At 37.6% G+C, this 18,025-nt stretch overlaps 1 protein-coding gene across 3 annotated transcripts in view; it reads left to right on the forward strand.

The window, feature by feature from the left end:
• Window positions 1-18,025, forward strand: part of CRIM1 (cysteine rich transmembrane BMP regulator 1) — a 175,485-nt gene that overhangs the window by 31,765 nt on the left and 125,695 nt on the right. The window contains exon 2 of one of the 3 annotated variants that reach the window (XM_069009969.1): window positions 7,878-7,955. The exons of the other annotated variants lie outside the window; for them this stretch is intronic. The gene's annotated coding sequence lies outside the window, so the exon portion shown is untranslated. The remainder of the gene's footprint in view (window positions 1-7,877; window positions 7,956-18,025) is intronic. 3 annotated transcript variants of the gene reach the window in all.

The raw sequence follows: 18,025 nt of genomic DNA on the forward strand, positions 1-18,025 counted from the left end.
TTTTGATTCTTAATCTATAGTACTTGAAATAGCAGTTAAATGGAGGGAAAAGCATTAAGAAAATAGTAATGGAACAAGAATTTAAAAATTGGGGAAAAGGGATAGATGTTGAAAACTGTTCCTGATTCGCTTTCTAGACATTAATAATGAGAGATTTTTGGTTTCTGATCCATCTGAAGCATCTCTGCAGAGGATACTGAATTTGTCTTGCCATATTTCCATCTTTTTTGCTTGGAGAACTGGTGCTGAATCATGAGTGAATGTTCACTGGAAATTATAGTACTGATGCACTGTAGTTTTCACTACTGAAACTTCTGATGTAGCAAATAGGAGTTGTTATAATCCATATTACACTGTAGGTAGCTTGACTTGGAAACTTCTTGTTTAGTCAACAAACATGACGGTAACTGACTCTTTCCTACTTTTCTCATTCATTTTGCTCTTACAGTTTTCTAACTGTAGTTACTTTCCTTTTTACATGCTAACATTTGTGTTGACTTTTTCTCAGCTAGTTGAGGGAGCTTTATATTCTTACATTTCACTTAATTTACCTCTAGGATTAACATTTTAGGGAGTTCACTGTTCCTGATAATAAAATCCTTTCTCTTCTAGTCAAGACATCTGCTTTGTTCTGTTATGTATTCCCGAGAAACTATGAAATGTTCCCACTTCATTATGCTAAAATTGCTCCTTGCTAATTGCATGTGGAAGTACAGGATAAGTTTTTATCATTATTTATAATACTTTCATTTCTATACTTTCATGGTCAAGGGAAAAAGAACAAAACATAAGTGTGTTTTTAGATGTTAGTAATGAAAATTTAAAAAATTCTATTTAACTAAAAAAAACCCCAAACAATTTTAAAAATCCTGAAACATCCCAAAATGAAAAAAAGCCCAATAGTTGGACAGGGTAGGAGAAGCAACAACCACTATCTTTTACTTTCAGTCTCTTCCCTGTAGAGATGGAATCTAAAGTGCATTAATTTTCAGTATTTTGCTCTTGCATAGTCATGTTTAGATTCTCTAGTATTATGCAGCCTGCCTGTGTGCCAGTTAGATTTAATAAAAAAAAAAAGTCAGCCTCTTTATTTTCTTAAAGTTCCCGGTTATACAAGAAGCAGGTTACTGTTCCTAGGTCAGTAGACATATAACAAATACCATGAAAGCCAGGTGCTTGGAGAGCTTCCTGACATTTAAGCGTGGTGGAAATTTCCTTAGTTGTAATCTTCAGCTCAGACATAATCTCCTTCTCATGCTTTCACAGCATGCTTGTCCTTTTAACATGAAGATGAGTAACATAAACAGAAGTACTCAATATTGATTCTTTGCTAGTTCTTTATAATTCTTGTATGAAGCATTTCTTCCTTAAGATTTATTTTTGGATTTTGGAAATAACTGTGACAGGCTGCAGAGTCCTTTAGCTATTTTAGTCACTTTTGGAATATAAAATATTTTATGCAAATATTAAATAAATTGCAGTTTTTCTCTCTTTGGTAGTTCCCCTCTTCCTCTTCTTCCCCACTTTGTGAACAAACCTTTACCAGTTGTAGCCTTCACCTGTAGTATTTCCATCACTGTTGGAATTCCTTTTACTGTGACACGTTTATACAGATGTAATTATTTTTTGTAATTCCACCTTCATAACATTCCTATTACAATGTGCTCCCATTAGTTCTTAGTACCCGCTATTGATGCTGTTTTATTTAATACTGGGAGTTTTCTCATTGTTTTCTGTTATAACACACCAATGATTTTATTCACTGACAAGAATTATGTTTGGTTTATGTATTTGTGTGTATAATGTATATGATTTTAGATTATCTGCTCTTATATTCTTGTCAACTGATATATTTCTGACTGAATTCTAAAATGTTGATTTTTAAAAAGTATCTTTTAAATAGTATCTAAAGTCTCAGTTAAAAAATTAAAAGGATTGTCTGTCCCTGTAAGATTTTAAAAGCAGCACTAAAATATTTTTGGAGTAATATACTATTGTACTCAGCCTCATTCCTGTCTCTGCATTGCCTGCCTGTTGCCTTTTACTTTCAAAGCTGGTGGTACAGGTAAACACTTCAAAGATTGAGGAAGAGGATGCACTTGAGCTCCCCTCAAAGCACTTTAGAGAGGAAGTACAACTGACTCATCAATGAAATTGTCTATACAGCAAATGCTGGTAAGTGTACTAAATGAACTGGAAAAACATTGTCTATGGTCTTTTAATTTTAGCAGTCCTGTAATAGGACTACTGTTTAGATGAAAATATATGTTTGCTTTTCAAGTTGAATGATGCTAAGTTAATCATTCTGTGTTTAGTACATCACTTATCTTGCATCTAGAGTTGTTCATTTCTTTCAGCCAATACAAGAAGTTACTTTTCCTAGCCTGCTACCTTTCTTGACTGGCTTTCTTCCTTACAGTATATTCTCCTCTTCCTTTTACAGGAAGAATATTTCTCAGCAGCAGCTCTACTTATCCAAAGCACTACTTTTTTTGGTGGAGGGGGGAATTGTTTCCTGAGGTATCCACGGAAGCATGTATGAAAGTGTCTTAGATCTGCACTTAGGTCTTGCTGCTTATTTGCTAGCAGTGTTGAGTGTTTGTTACACTCAAACCATTTTGAATCCTTCTGTAATCAGATTTACTTTGTCTCTCCAAGATGTGGGGGATACATGATCTAATAATAGCTAGGTGAGTGTCAGCTGATGCACTTTTAACTGCTCTTGTCCGCATGCTTAGCTCTACTGCAAACGCAAATGCAAATTTCTAAGTTTAGTTGGAATTTGCAGTCAGGACAGAGTGAGCACCCTGTCATTTCTTGTCACAGATAAGCTGATAAGCGCTATCGTTTTAAGACAAGGTAATATTAACATGGTTTATATAGCATGTTGTGTTCTTGATGTCACTGGAATTGGAAATATAAAATTTGACCATTATTATCCGTCCTTAATTTCTATTCTGTTTGCTTTATATACTACTGCTGCTCTATATTAAACTTTTGGATTTTTTGTTTTGTAAGCCCAAGAGAACCCTTCAGTAATAAAATAAATTTTTTGTAACTTCTTTTAGAGAAACTTTCATTGTGGTAATTTTCTGGAAAATTTTACACAGGCATTTTCAGATGCTTTGGGTTTTGTTTGCTCTGAATTGATCCTCCCCACTGTCCTTACCCTTACCGCCTGCAAAGTTCCAAATACACTTTTTCATTAGTAAATTTTGTCAACTCCAGACACCTTCAGATGCATACTTCTGAGTAGCTTCGAACTTTTGTGTGCTTTAATTTTTTCTTTCATTTTGGGGGGGCAGCTGCATGTCACAGGCTTTCCATCAGTATAGGCTGGAATCCTTATTTCCTTTCAGTGTTTTCAAACTTGGTTCTTAATGGCTTGAGAGACTATTTTAAGCAAATCTCTGCTTGTTTATCTTACAAACCTTGCTTGCATTAACAAAAGCAAAAATACTTTCTGAAATGCTAGTTGTCCCCTTTGCTGCACAGCTATTGAAAACTCTCAATAGCATTTTGCTTTTCTGGTGCTGTCATTCCTGATAAAGCTTTTCCATGTTATAATTACTGGTGTAGTTAATAGTGAACCTTGAGAAGCAAACAGGCTTTCTGTGACAATTTTTTTATTAAACATTCATTGAAACATCTGTTAACTCCAGTAAGGACTGAAGAAAATGCCATGCTGTCTCAAGGTAGTGTTTTGGAGCTTAAGGCAGGCTCTAAGGGGCTTCCATCACTCCAATTTTAGCTATGAGAGAGAAAAATTCAAGGGAGAGAAAACTTAAGGCCATCTATTTGAATATTGAGAGACAGATGCTGCTTCATAAAAGTTCTCTTATGAACTGGTTTTGTCCTGAAATGCCCATCTTCCAGATATGAAGTGATACCATACAAGCGTCAGTGTGTGTACATTGGTTTTGTTAATGTGCAAAGGGACTGAAAACTGAAATGGGATAGAGCAAGAAATGCAGTGATGTCTGTTGATGGCAACTTTGATTAAAGAAAAGCAGGCCAAGAATTGGTTGATTTAGATATAAAAGCAGAGGAGAGAAACTAAATAGATGATAAAGTTGACAGCTTAAGGTCTGTGTGAGTATCAAAGAAGAAAGCTGAGGTGTGATGGTAACTGGTGTGGTGCACAGGAAGGTCTAGGAATGGAAGTAACAAAAGAGGTGTTAATAACTTACACTCAGTTATCTTCTTCAGTTATGTTATGTGCAGTTTTGAGAAGAGGAAAAGGGAGAAGGTGAAGAAGGCAGTAACTAAATAAAAGCCTAGCTCTGTATCTAGATGAGGATAAGACAGTCTTGAGAAGGCTGCAAGATTCTTGAGCTGCTTGAGAGCGGTTGAGAACGCCTGTCACTGTGAGTGGAAGAGTGTCACTCTTAGGGAAAATTGTCTTACTGGATGATGAATCACTGACAGGGAAAAGTACAGAAGATACAACTGAGCAAAGTGAAGAGTATTAATTCTCTGGGGCAGAAAGGTCAGCTTTGGATTTGGAATTTAAGGGCTCTCTTTGCTTTTGATTTTGACAGAAACATGACATCTAACAGAAGTGATACTGCCATCCTGGAAAGTCATTGTAGTGTTAAATACCTGTTGAAGGGCTTTCAGCAGCCTGATGGTTTACAAATGTGTTCAGAGAACATTTGATAAGATAGATACTGAGTAGTGGCAAGGTGCAGTCTGTCAGGATGAAGAACTGCAGTATTGCTCACTTACAAGCTTGTTTTTCTAGGTCAATGCATCTATGTGAAGAAATGTTCCTTCTGTTATTGTAATTAATTTTATATTGATGGGCAGTGAGTGAGTGGGGAATGGAGTAGCACTTAAAGTAATGTTAAAAGCATTGGTTAGGTGTTTGAAGGTGTTTTGAGCACTTCTTTGTAGAGTACCTACTGGGTCAAGATTTTTGATCGCATAGTGTGGGTTAAATCTTCAGCGCCCTGTGGTATGGGATTTTTTTTTAAACCTGCTGGTCTTCCTGCTTAATGAGACATGTTTTATTAAGCTTTAAAGCTTTGGAGGTATTCAGCTTCTGACTTCAAACTGGGAATCTTTAGCTCCTCTTCAGTTATCCTGGCTAATTCCATATACAAGTGTTCTTCATTTTCATGGGGGTGGTGCATGTGTTTGAATGGCAGGAAGATTGGGTACGTGTCTACGTTCATTCTGTTCTTACACAAGCTTAATGCTTGTTTCATTCCTTATTTAATATAATTTGTAACTTTCCTTTGCCGTGGGTTTTTTGCTTGTATTTTGCTGGTAAAGGTGTTAGCATAATTTTGATTGAGTGATTTTTAAGCACTGTCTGAAAAGTAGACAGGCCCAAATGTAAACATCTGTCTCTATTTTTGTGGAGACATGAAACTATAACCTTTTCATAGAATCAGAGATTCACCAAATGGTTTGGGTTGGAAAGGACCTTAAAGAACATCCAGTTCCAACCCCCCTGCTCTGAGCTGCAACACCTTCTAACATCCAACCTGGCACTGAACACTTCCAGGGATGGTACATCCACAATTTCCCTGGGCAAGCTGTTCAAATGCCTCACTGCTCTCCCTGTAAAGACTTTCTTTCTAATATCTAATCTAAACCTACTCTCAATTTAAAGCCATTCCCCTTTGTTCTGTCACTCCATTCCCTTCTGATTTGTCCCTCTCCGTGTTTCTTGTAGACACCATTCAGGTAGGCTGCAGTTAGGTCACCTCAAAGCCTTTTCTTTCCCAGACTGAACAAACCAAATTCTCACAGCCTTTCCTTATAGGAGAGGTGTTCCATTCCTCTAATCATCTTTGTGACCCTCATCTGGGCTCACTTCAACAGGTCCAAGTCCTTCCTGTGGTGGGGACCTCAGAGCTGGATGCATCACTCCAAGTGGGGTCTCACCAGAGCAGAGCAGCAGAATCCCCTCCCTCACCCTGCTGGCCACTCTCTATTTGATGCAGCTCAGGATACAATGGGTTTCTGGGCTGTGAGTGCACATTGCTGGCTCATGTCCAGCCTCTCATCCTCCAGCACCCTCAAGTCCTTCTTCCCAGGGCTGTTCTCCATCTGTTCATCCCCAGCCTGTGTTGATACCAGGGACTGCCCCAGCTCAGGTGCAGCACCTTGCACTTGCTCTTGTTGAACCACATGAGATTCCCATGGACCTGCATCTCAAGCTAATATTTTGAGCTATCCCTGTGAGTGTCCCTCCAGGAATACTCCTTGGCAGTCTGTAAAGAAGAGACTCCATTCCTTCCACTTTTTCACCTTAGTGCTGGGGTGTTGTCTGAGCCATGCTTACCTTAAGTGTAGTGAGTTTGCCAGGTATGTTAAGTCAATAATTCAAACAGATACAACTTCATTGATATGTTGTCTTTATTGGACACACAGGAAGTTTTGTGGTTTAATTTATTTTATCAGATAATGAGAGTTTTTCTCATTTACTATTGTTTCTCATTTCACCCCTCTTTCCTAGGTAGCTGTAGTTCCTGGATACTTACAACTACATGTAATGTGATGGACAGAGCTTAGACAAAAAAGCTGATTTTTGAGCCTTTTGACTTCTATTTTCTGTAACTGATAGTAAAATGTGACTGTCCTTGAAAACTTTATATAATTTGTGGAAACAGTGGGTTATTTTTGATTCTCAGCTCCTAAAAGATGGAATTTCAAAAACTTTACTTCGAGAAACTTTCTTGTAAAGAAAGTTAACATCAGGGAAAGGTGAACTTCAAATAGGAAGATGTTCTCATTCTTGTTTTCTCACATCAACTTATGTATCATCACATCAACCTCTTGTCTGTAGCTAAGCTTTTTATACCTCTAAGTTCCACAAAGATTGAGTTTCAAATGTGATAATGCCAATAATTTTGGCAGCTGAGATGCCTGTCACTTTTACTTTAAAATAAAAACCACATTTTTTGGATAAAACACTTGTAATACTTGTAAAAAACATGTTAGAAGCATGAAATCTTATGACAACTTTGTCACGTGTCCTCATTTTAGACAGGTAAATTGTCTTAAATTAGCTCACACAGTTCCTAAAACAGTGTTTTGCACTAGTCAATACATTTTATATTCCTCCTCTTCAAAGACTTCTGAGAATTGATAATTTTTTCCCCCTCTGTACAAAGATTAGATGAATTTTGCACATACTTTCCTAAATTCCAACAAAAGGAATAGGTAAGTATAACAGGTTTGTCCAGGCCCTTTTTAAAAAGCTGTGTGTAAACAGTGCAATCAAAGAATTTACTGATACACATGTACAGACAGAATAGTTTAAGACAGGAGTGATGCATATACTCTGTGTGATCATTCTTTGGAGGTTGCATTAATAGAGAAGCATAAGTCCTTTCATAGTCTTTGTCTTCAAAGGACAGTAGCCAATACAGCTAAGTACTGCAGACAGTTGAGGTTTTGTTGCCTAGCAGCACATGGTCTTGCCATAGCAAAATCAGTAAGTGTCCATAATAGCAATAAGTTCTATTCCTGTGTAGCTTGCTACACCCCATTGAGCTTCATCAGTTCCCCTAGTGTTTATATAGCACAGGTTTGGATGCATGCCTCATGTGTGCATTTGGCTTCTGATAACTGTTTATAGCAATCTTTCTTCTCCCTCTGATTTTTTCAGCAGAGATTCCTATTTAAGAAACGTGTGACAGGGGAGAAAGAGGGATATCAGCAAGTCAGTGCTTCTCTCTAACCTCCTAATGCCTCAAGCAATTGCTTTCCTTTTTTCTTCTTCATTATGGGTTAGTGATGAGGTTTTTTTGGACTTTCACATGCAGTTTAGGTATCCATGGTATGGAAATGTGACTGAGATAGAAGTACAGGCTGATACTTCCCTGATGACCTTGACTGATAATTCTTTTGCTTCTTGGTAGGTGGGAGCCGTAACACTTAGTATAAGGACTCTGTTGTAGGCTGGAGGAAGAGGAAGACTGCAATAAACAGGATAACTGGTAAGTAACACTTATCCCCCTCCCATAAAAGTCCTCCCAGTTTATGGCAATTGTTTTGGAAAAAATTATTGATTCTGGATGAAAAACCCCCATTCCTGAGGCTTCCCAGAAAATGTTCTATATTACCTAGTGACATATATTAAACTCTCAGAGCATCAGAGTAGCTAAGAATAGTTGTTTCAAGTTTTGAGGGTGCAAAGGATGGTCTCAATATGAGAAGCTTCAGAGTAGCAGGTACCTCCAGTGTATTTCTGGATTGAAAGTGCTCAAATACAACGTTAGGAAGCATATTAATTTTTGCTGTGGGTGAACTTTCTCTTCTTACCTGTCAAATAGAAGAGCTTGGTTTCCCTGCAAAAGGAATAAAGGCATTTCAAAGCTATGTCTGCTGTTTATCTGTACAGCATTTTGATGTTGTAGGCAAATATATGTTCATTAATCGAATTGCCTCTGATATATGTTTGGAATGATGTGTTTCGTTCCAGTACTCTTAAAATCTTTAAGATTTCTGGGTGATGGCATAATAGGTTTCAGGATGGACTATTTGGTGTTTGCATATTGGTATCAGTAAATCCCAGTAAAATAGCACATGTATTTTGTAACTAGAGGAAGAGAATGGTGAAAAAATGACAGCTACCTGTCTTGTCCATCTGTACTTGAGCAAAATGAGTGGTGCCACTTAAAATTGGTATGTGTTGCCATTAGTGTAACCTTGAAAAGCAGGTGACTTCTCAATGCTTTGTGATGAAAATGATTCTCAACTTCTTGATGATGTGTGATGAAAATTGCTAATTTCATGTACAGCATCAATATTGCAGCTCTTTTTTGGTGTTGCTTTTCAATGTGAAGTGCATGAGTGTTATTACTGTGCCAGAGCCGGCGCTAAAAATTACTAAAACTAAAAATTACTGGAGAGGTTTCAGGAATTTTCCTGATTGCCCTTATCCACCTGATAAGTTTCATAAGGTATTAGAAGGCAATGATAGCACATGGTAAAAAATCTGGTCACAGTAAACTGGGAAAGTTACTGTGCTTTACAGGTAAATATTGCAATAATTTTGCAGGTATAATCACAAAAAAGGGTTGTGGAATTTTCATTCATTGAACAGTGGTTGCCATCCTTTTGAGTGGGCAATGAGTTGGGGTAAGTTTGTGTTTTCAGAACGGAAGCCTCTAGAAGGCCTTGAGAAGAGTTGGTAAGGTAGTTATGCTGACAAAGAAATCTGCTTGGGCAAGTAATTTTTTTTATGTTATTTGCTGAAATTTGCATGGTGATAAAAATCAAGCTATTGGCAGAGCAGGAGGACCGATGGATTACAAATGCAGGATCACATGAGTTTGCCTTAGGATCTTGAGTATGAAAGGATAAATAATTCCTTTCTATGGGATAGAATAAAGCATTGTTATGAATTAAAATTGCTGTTCCTTGCATCATTCAACAGTACTTTAACAAGAATGGGAAATATTGGAGGATGAGACACACTTGGTTTGTTGCTGGACTCTTTATTAAATGTATAAATATTTATTGGCAAGCTATTGTCAAACTTTTACTTAACCTCCAATTACATGGAAGCATTGCCTTCAAAGAGTTTCACTTAAAAAAAATCAGTTGATGATTCATAATTTAATACTTCCCTTGGTTTTATTGTCATCAACTTTGCAAGCAAGAGTTCTTTTTGGCAACATTACCATGTTGTCATAGATTTCCACCCTTCATGCCTTGAAAGCAAATTAGTGTCTTAAAACCATATTAATGGTTCATCAGACTTTCTTAACTTCAGCTCTATATATATAGAGTCTGGTAGCTCAGCAAGTATAGAAAGACAGAATATATTAAGTTTTCTGTAAGTGTGGCAGGGTTCCTCCTAAGCCCTTTGAAATAGAGATATTCTTTCTGCTTCAGTTTCTTAACCTGAGAAACTACTATGTATCTCTGTAGAGCTTAATAAAAACTGGAGGGTGCTCATGTATTTTAGTATCTCTAATAAACAAGGCAGTTGAGGCTAAAGAGCCGGGCTTGCTGGGCTCTGAAGATAAATGGAGTTATCCTACAGTTGATTTTAGTGGACAGTTAAATTTTAGTGAGGTTATTTGAGCTGAAAAGAAAATAGTGAATTAGTACTGAGAACTTACTGGCATCTTCTTGGAGCTATTAAAAGTCATAAGTATTTAACTTTTATCTGCTTCCAGATGTCTTGAAGGAGAAAGAAACACTTTGGCTACACATGTGTCAAATAAAAGGTGTGCTAAAGTCTGGCACATCTGTCTTTAGCCCTTAGTTTGCTGTAAGTTACGCAGTGACCCTTTCACGAACAGTTTGTCTCTTGCAACTAATGCTACTGAGAGAAGTTCCAGTAGTAGTTCTAGCTAGAAACAGCATTGATTTCTGCTTTGATATATCTAGTTAGCACCCATGCCATCTTACCACTTCTGATTTGGAGCAGAGGGCTTAATAGTCAGCCTCAAGAAGAAGAAACAGATTCAATGCAAAACAGGTCCTTTTCTTATTTTCTCACTTTTCTTAGAAAACGTGAGAAGTCTGCTTAATTGCTTTGTTCCCTCTTCCTACTCCTCTGAGTTGTTCAGAAAATTGTAGTGGTAATATTCTTGCAGGTTTCTGTGCAGCTTTTACTTCCCATTCCACTTGTTCCCATACAATTTGGGAAAGTGGCATTTCCCCACTCTGGCAACAGCTGATTTTCCTCCTCAAAGGAACTATATGGATAAAATGAATAACTTCTACTTCTGTGTGAAAGTTCCCATATAGAGATGATAAAAGACATTAACTACAAAATAGTGCATGATGTGATGTGGAAGTGCCATAGTTACTGGTACTCCATTGCACCATTAGCCATCTGACTAATAATTGATAGCTTATAGGTGATTATAGCTAATGGTGGTTGTTATAAATTATGTATGGATGTTAAAGAGAAAATACTCCAAAACCAGAAATTGTTTCAGATGTGTATTCTACTTAGAGTGAGGGAGAAAAAACAATGGGTTAGTTAGGTAAAACTTGTAGAATCAAGGATAAGCAGTTTTGCAGAAAGCAGTAGAAAACAGTTGGTGAGTGGTATGGAATGAGAAGTACTGCAATGTGAGTTAAAAAAAACCCAAAACAACCCCACAACAGAAAAACAGCCCTGAAGTCTTAAGTGATGAAGCATGCAGCCAGCTTCCTAAGAAACCAGAAATGCTCACTGTAATCTAGTACATTGGGCTGAAATGATGTTTGTTCAAGAAAAATTGCACATAACCCAGAAGATTGTTTAGAGCTAAGACCTAAAAGTAAGTGAACTAACATTTTGAAAATGTGATGTTTGCAGGCTGCTTTCCAGGCAGACAGATCTGGTGTTTGACCACCCTGCTGTGAAGCATGTTTTCCTTGTGTTGAACTGGAGTAGCACTTGCTGCAGTTTGTGATTGTTGTGCCCACTCTCCCGCTGGGCATCTCTGTGGAGAGTTGGGTGCTGCTTTCTTTGTAGCTCCAGTCAGGCACTTGGAGCCAGCAATTAGATTAGCACTGCAGGAAGGGGTCACCCGCTGTTCAGGGCTGTAGCCACCATGCTTTAAGGCTGGTAGTCTGCCATGTTGTTCACTCACCTTGCAGTGCACCTGTCCAGTCCATTTCTCCCTTTGGTTGCAGAGGTGTTATGGGGGACCCATGTTCAAAGCTTTGTTAAAGTCAAGGTAAGTGACTTTAATGAAGAACATGGGTCCCCCGTAAATTAACATTTAAATGATCCACTGCTCTCCCCTCATCCACCAAACCAGCCTTTTTGTTGTAGGCAGTGATGAGGCATAATTCCAGCAATGGTGGCCGTTCTGAGTCACTTACTTCATGTAGCTAGAAGTAGCTTCCACAGTGAGTAGGTCTATATTCTTCTTCTGTACTCAGGAATTCTGTAAGTCCGGTTGCTCTTAGACGTCTCCAACTTCACCTTTCTCAATCCTGATATAATCTTTCATCCTTATGAATGTGCAGTGGCAGAGAGCCAGGAGGGCTGATAATAGACCTTATCAGGAAAGACTGAGGCAAAGGAGATGTAGATTAAATCAGCCTTCCCCATATATTTTTACTGCTAGGTCCTCCTTCCATTGCGTAGCTGCTCTGCTTTCCTTAATATTTTTTTTCCTGTTATTGTAACCTGTAGAAATCCCTGTGGTTTTTACCCCCACTACCAGTTTCAAATACAGCCCAACTTTGGCTTTCTTGATGTCATCCTGGTGTGTCTGAGCAATTGTCTCTGAGCAGCCCAGCTCTGCCTACACTTTATTTTGAGTTTGCATAAATTACTCAGGCAGTGCCTGGGAAAGGTTGGGTTTACTTTATTGGTTCACAGACTTTGGTTATTGTATACTGAATATATGAACTGGTCTACACTGCAGACTGAGAAAAACTTGACCCTTTCTTAAAAGGACAGCAAAATTTAATAAATATTTGCAGCGGTGGGGTTAGCTAATTTTCAGGTACACGAGAAGGAAAGAGACTTTTCCAAAACACAGCATTAAAATTTCAATGAAAAGCATTATTGTAGTCTCTTTGCTCCCAAGATTTTGTGATACATTGTCTTCCTTCATGACATTGTATGGAGAAAAATATTCATGGTTGAAGTACACTTAAGAGCTTTAGAAAAGCAGCATGTGATAAATTTTATCTGTAAAACAAACAAAAGGCCAGATGATGAGCCTTTGGGAGTTACTTGCTTAGTACCAGTCCTAATTGAATTTGTTTTGGCACTAACAAGAAATTGGTCTTATTCCAGTATATGTGAAAATCTATGAAAGAAAATGGCAATAGTTGTCTGTAAGTTTAAGTATCTTTTCATGCTTTCCTAGTAAATTCAAGCATTCAGAAAGTTTTAGTAACTGTTTTGAACAGAAAACGTGCTATACATGATGAAGACAAGCAAGAGAGAGATGTTATGCCTGGGTGTGTGGCTAATAAACACTGCAGGGCAGAACAGCACTTCCCACAGTCAGTTGCTCAGCAAAAGGTTCAGACTAAAGCGTTTTTGTGAGGCTTCCCCGTGGAGATTTACCACCTTGTGTGTACACTTGAGGGAAGAATTCTGTGCTTTGTAGCTCTTCTTCCTTTGATTTTTTTACATTGACTTGGTGATCTATATAGTGTCCTCATTGTTTTAATTGGCTATAATTTACTGCAAAAATTTTTCATACTTGCTTTATTAAGTAGGTGATGGGAACTGTATAGGTGGTTCATGAGTCATATAATATTAAGCAAGATAGGAAGGAAGGGTGAGTTTGTTTTTAAAAGGCTGACAATTATTCACTTTGCTTTTGAGGAATATTGAGTAATTAACACTTGCTTAACACAGACTTATTAATATAAAAAAGCAGGACTTCAGTTGCACCAGAAGCTGAAGAGAGCAGCATAAATATAATGGAGGGCAATGCTAAATGCTAGAATGTTGAATACCGGAGTACCTGTATATTGGGGTACTGTGTCATGTTAAAAGAGTAGATTTTTGTATTGCAGTCAGTTCTGGAAGTGGTAGTGTATGTATTAATGCTTCCACATGATTATGAGTTGTGCAAGAAGTAAAGTATATTATGTATGTCCAGAGAAACCAGGAGTTTCTGTCCATGCTGCTTATATTTTGGAGGGAGGCAAAAGAGAAAGAAATTTGAAATAATTGTGGAGGGGGAGGGGAGACTAAAAACTGATCATTTAATGAGCAGTGTAATGACTGAAAGTCTGTTGGGATACAGCTGAAAGGGCATACTGTAATTAGGTCATTTGATGACCTGTTTAAGTAGCCATTGCATATTGGAATAAAAGATCTTCCCTGAAGCTCTGCTGAGAGTCAAGGTTTTCATCTTCCTTCCTTCACTAGATTTTCCTCTTTCCAAATATATATGCATGGCATCTATTCATATTGAGATTTCACAAATAGGTATTTTAGGTCTGATAAATCATAATTTTTACTTCATGTATCTCTTACTTTTTATAAAATCAGTCTTTTGTAGCAATCTCTGCACAGAGGCATAAATGCATAGTTTTGCAATTTCAGAGCTCCCTGATTTAAAACAAGCATGTTTCAATGTAAGTATCAGTCATATTTTTAGGATGTGAAAGAACAATTTATGCCATTTAAAACTTTCTGACTTGGACTGTAACATAGATCTAGCAGTAGCTTACAGGAAAGTAACGTTCTGGAAACTGTATCATTCAAGGAAATTTGGCACTTTGTTTTTACAATGGCCTTAACAGTTAGTTTTTCATGCAATTGCATTGCTCCTTAATTATAAATTCCTACTTCTGTGGTTTCTTAAGAGGAACTCTTGAGAATTTAATTGGTAGTTCGTCATCTTAAAATCGTACTCCAGTTCTCAGTTTCTAAATTTTTGGAAGAATATTTATGAATGGAAGGAGAAATATTTTCAGCACCAAGTGGAACATTTTTGAGAAGACAAGCCAAGACACAATGGAGAAAATGCTTAGTACTAATTTTAAGGATTAAGTTGCTAATCATGTCAGGCTTCACCTTGTGCTGCAGTACAAATATGGAGAGTATAGTGCTGCCTGTAACAGGCTGAACTCTGAAATAGTAGAAATTAATGAAACCCAGGCACCTGTTTCTTGGATATTACTCTAAAAGAAGGGGAGCTCTTATATTTGGAGTAGCAGGTCCAGTAGGGTTACTAATTATGCCTCATCTCCTACATAATTTTAGTTGATAGAGTTCAGCATACTTTCAGGTTACAGCATTTTCCAACACCAGATTCTTGTATCTTAAGCCGGAAGATACCATCTAATCTGACCTGTAGTTTAAAATGACAACTGTAATTTTAACCAGTGAAACTTAATTGAAGAGATTAATAGCAAGATTATTCATATGCAATAACCAGTGGAAATACTCAAATGCAATACACACCATAAAACATAGAACTCATTCGTTCCCAAAAAACCTTTAAATTGAAATTCAGGCCTTCCTTACTTTAAGATGAAAATGGGCATTCAGGCTAGTTGTTTTCAGATTATATAATAAAAGCAAGGATGCTGGATAAAAAATTACATGTATGCAATGTCAAAACTTAACCTCTGAATAATTTTAACATTTTGGAAAGAAAAGCAAAGATCCTTTTTCTACTTGCTGTAATGGATTTTCTGATTTGGATGCTTTGAGGTGGAACTGTCCTGTACCATGCTTACAGTAAGTCTTCCAAAATGCTAAGTTTTCACTTTAAAAGTAGATTATGTAAGAGTACAAAATATTGATTCAAACTGCATACCACAAGAACTCGTGTCTGCTTGGCAAAATGTTAACATTAATGGTTTAGAATCAGAACTATCTCTTCTGTCTTGTAGAGTTTTGCTTTCCAACCAGGCAGTTTTCACAGGCTTCCGGATTCATGGTAAGCCTTTCCAAATCCCCACGTAGACCTTGAGAAGATCCTGCTGTCTTTTTCACGTCTGTGGCTGGTTTGTTCACCTGTTGTGTGCCTTCTCAGGGATGTCCTGTGCACTGGGATCCTGGGCTTGCTGTATCTCTGCCTGTCTGCTGTCTTATCCTGAGACTGTGGCAGCTTCCCCTGGCTGGGTATGGTTAGCTGCTTCAAGGGGAAGGGGCACTTTCTGTCTTTCATAAGATCTCACCTGAAAGAGTTCAACACACTAGACAAAGCAAACATGCAACCTTCTTCATGGCTCTTCACCAAATGCTGAGTGCTTGTTTAATTAAAGAATAATACACTCAGCACTGAGTACTACAAGTGTGCCCCTGAGTGAGCAGAGCACTGCCCTGGGGATACCCCTGCACATTCTGAGATACCTGACTTCAATACAGGAAGAGCATAGCTGTCTTAATGAGCATTTGACAGGTTAATCTGTGGTCTGTTGTCTCTCCTTTCTGATGTGTCTGTGTAGGAATCTGGCAGAGTTCCCCAGCGACTGCAGGCTGCCTTGTGTTGCTTCAGTGGCCCCACAGCACTGCAGCTTATGGTTCACCACAGGGTAGTTGCTTTGTGGTGAACCTTAGGAAGTCTGGCTTGAGACCATTGCCAGCTGCTGTTCCCAATGCTGGTACAGCTCCAGAGGCAGGAGAAAGGCAGTGCTTATGCAGGATTCTACAAGTAGTAAGGCCAAGGACATGACATAAATCTAAAAATCAGTTATCTGAAATAAACTGCATCTTTTTTGATTGCAATTTTTCACTAAGGCTTTGTAATAACCCATTCCCAAATGATGTATTTCTGAAGGACATTTTACTTCCACAAGGAATTAACATCTTTGGCCAAAGCTTGAACTTTCCCTGTGATTATTAAATATGAAATGAACACCCTAGTAGCAGTCTCTCCTATGCCAAGGACTTCAGTTCTTTTTTTGAGGCATAGTCAACCATTCTGATCTCCTGCCCTGTCATCTATAATACTGTTTCAAAGCGCATACTTAGCAGCTGGTTTGGGTTGAAAGCTTAATTTTACTGAAATTTAGCTGATGTGTCTAGACAGGAATCTTGAATTATAGAAGATAACAATTCTAATATTACATCATCAGCATAGTCTTGTGCTATAGTCATATGCTCATGAATACTTATTTCACTTTGTTTTACCTACAGTATGTATTAAAAACTGATATTTATTTGTTGTTGTGAGGAGTTGTAATCAAGTATAGCAATAGTTAAATAGCTTGATCAATGTGGCTAGTGATATAGACAGGCTGCATATGATCATGTGCTTTGAGGTGGTGTTGCTTTTTTTATTTTTTAAAGGACATTGCCACAATGTAAGCCTGGACGAGCATCTCAAATTACATTAAGGGTTATACAGATTAATAATGAAAATCTTTTTCTGTTCAACTTACACATGAAGTAAGCGAAGGATACCAACAAATGTTTAACTGAAAAGAGCAGAAAATCTGGTTAGCATGGAGGCTAGCATTGGAAATTTAGCAGTGTCAAGATTTGTATTTGGTATCTTATCAAGAGCTTAATAAGGATCTAGGAATAATGATATTGTGGGACAGTCTAGTAATCTGAGGGTGGCAGCTGCACTTTTTGTGAGAATGACCATTTGTCCTTCAGCCTCGCTATTTAACTGTCATCTTTCCTTCTTCTGTTTTTTCTTAGGTTATGGTTACAGTGAGGCAGGAATAATATATCTGAATAATTACACTACTTGAATATTCATTACTTGGTTATTAAGCAGTGAACAAATACAGATAATTTTAAAATATATGCTTTTGCATGGCAGTGAGCCAAATCTTGCCTTAGGTATTGGTGTTAGATGTGCATTCTGCTTGTTTTCCCTTTGACTTGCTCTTATAGCTCTTTTTTTAATCAGTTCAAGAACCTTACTAATGATAACTAGCTTGTGCTGTTAGGAAAAGACTCCTAGATGTGTTTGTAACTTTTTTAGAATTGGAAAAGTTCATTCTACCTTGTAAAACAACTTCAGTGTGTTTAATGTATAAAGAGAAGTGTTATGGTTATTTTTATTACAATTCTGTAACAGCAGAAAAGATCCCGTTGAATGGGGTAGGTACATGGATTTTAAAGATGAAGGTGTAAAAGATCTAGAACCTGCAAGCTAAAACTTAGAAAAAAAATCATCTCATTATTGTTAAGGCTGGTTAAGCTTTAAATTATTATTTTTCCTATCACTTGCAGTTTTAAAGCCAAGCTCTGGGTATCTTGCTAAAAAGAGTCATGAGCTTAATTGGACACAACAGCTGTTTTTTTGTTTGTTTGTTTTGGTGGGGTGCTATATGAGTGTTAGAGAAGTCAATGTATATAATACTGATTCTTCCAATTGATATTAAAATAGTTTGGGGATGCATATGTATGAATGATTACAAAATTTATTTGAATGGAGTGTAAAGCAAGGGAGTAATGTATATGGTCTAGTCAACATGGATTCACCATGGTGAAGTCATTCTTGACCAACTCAATAACCTTCCATAACGATATGACTGGCTTGGTAGATGAGGGGAGAACAGTGGACAGTTGCCTACCTTGGCTTCAGTAGGGCTTTTGGCACTGCCTCCAATAAGATCCTCATAGAGAAGCTGATGAGATATGGGTTGGGTGAGCAGACAATGCGGTAAA

The sequence above is a fragment of the Aphelocoma coerulescens genome, chromosome 3 (assembly GCF_041296385.1).
Source record: "Aphelocoma coerulescens isolate FSJ_1873_10779 chromosome 3, UR_Acoe_1.0, whole genome shotgun sequence".
Taxonomy (NCBI): Eukaryota; Metazoa; Chordata; class Aves; order Passeriformes; family Corvidae; genus Aphelocoma; species Aphelocoma coerulescens.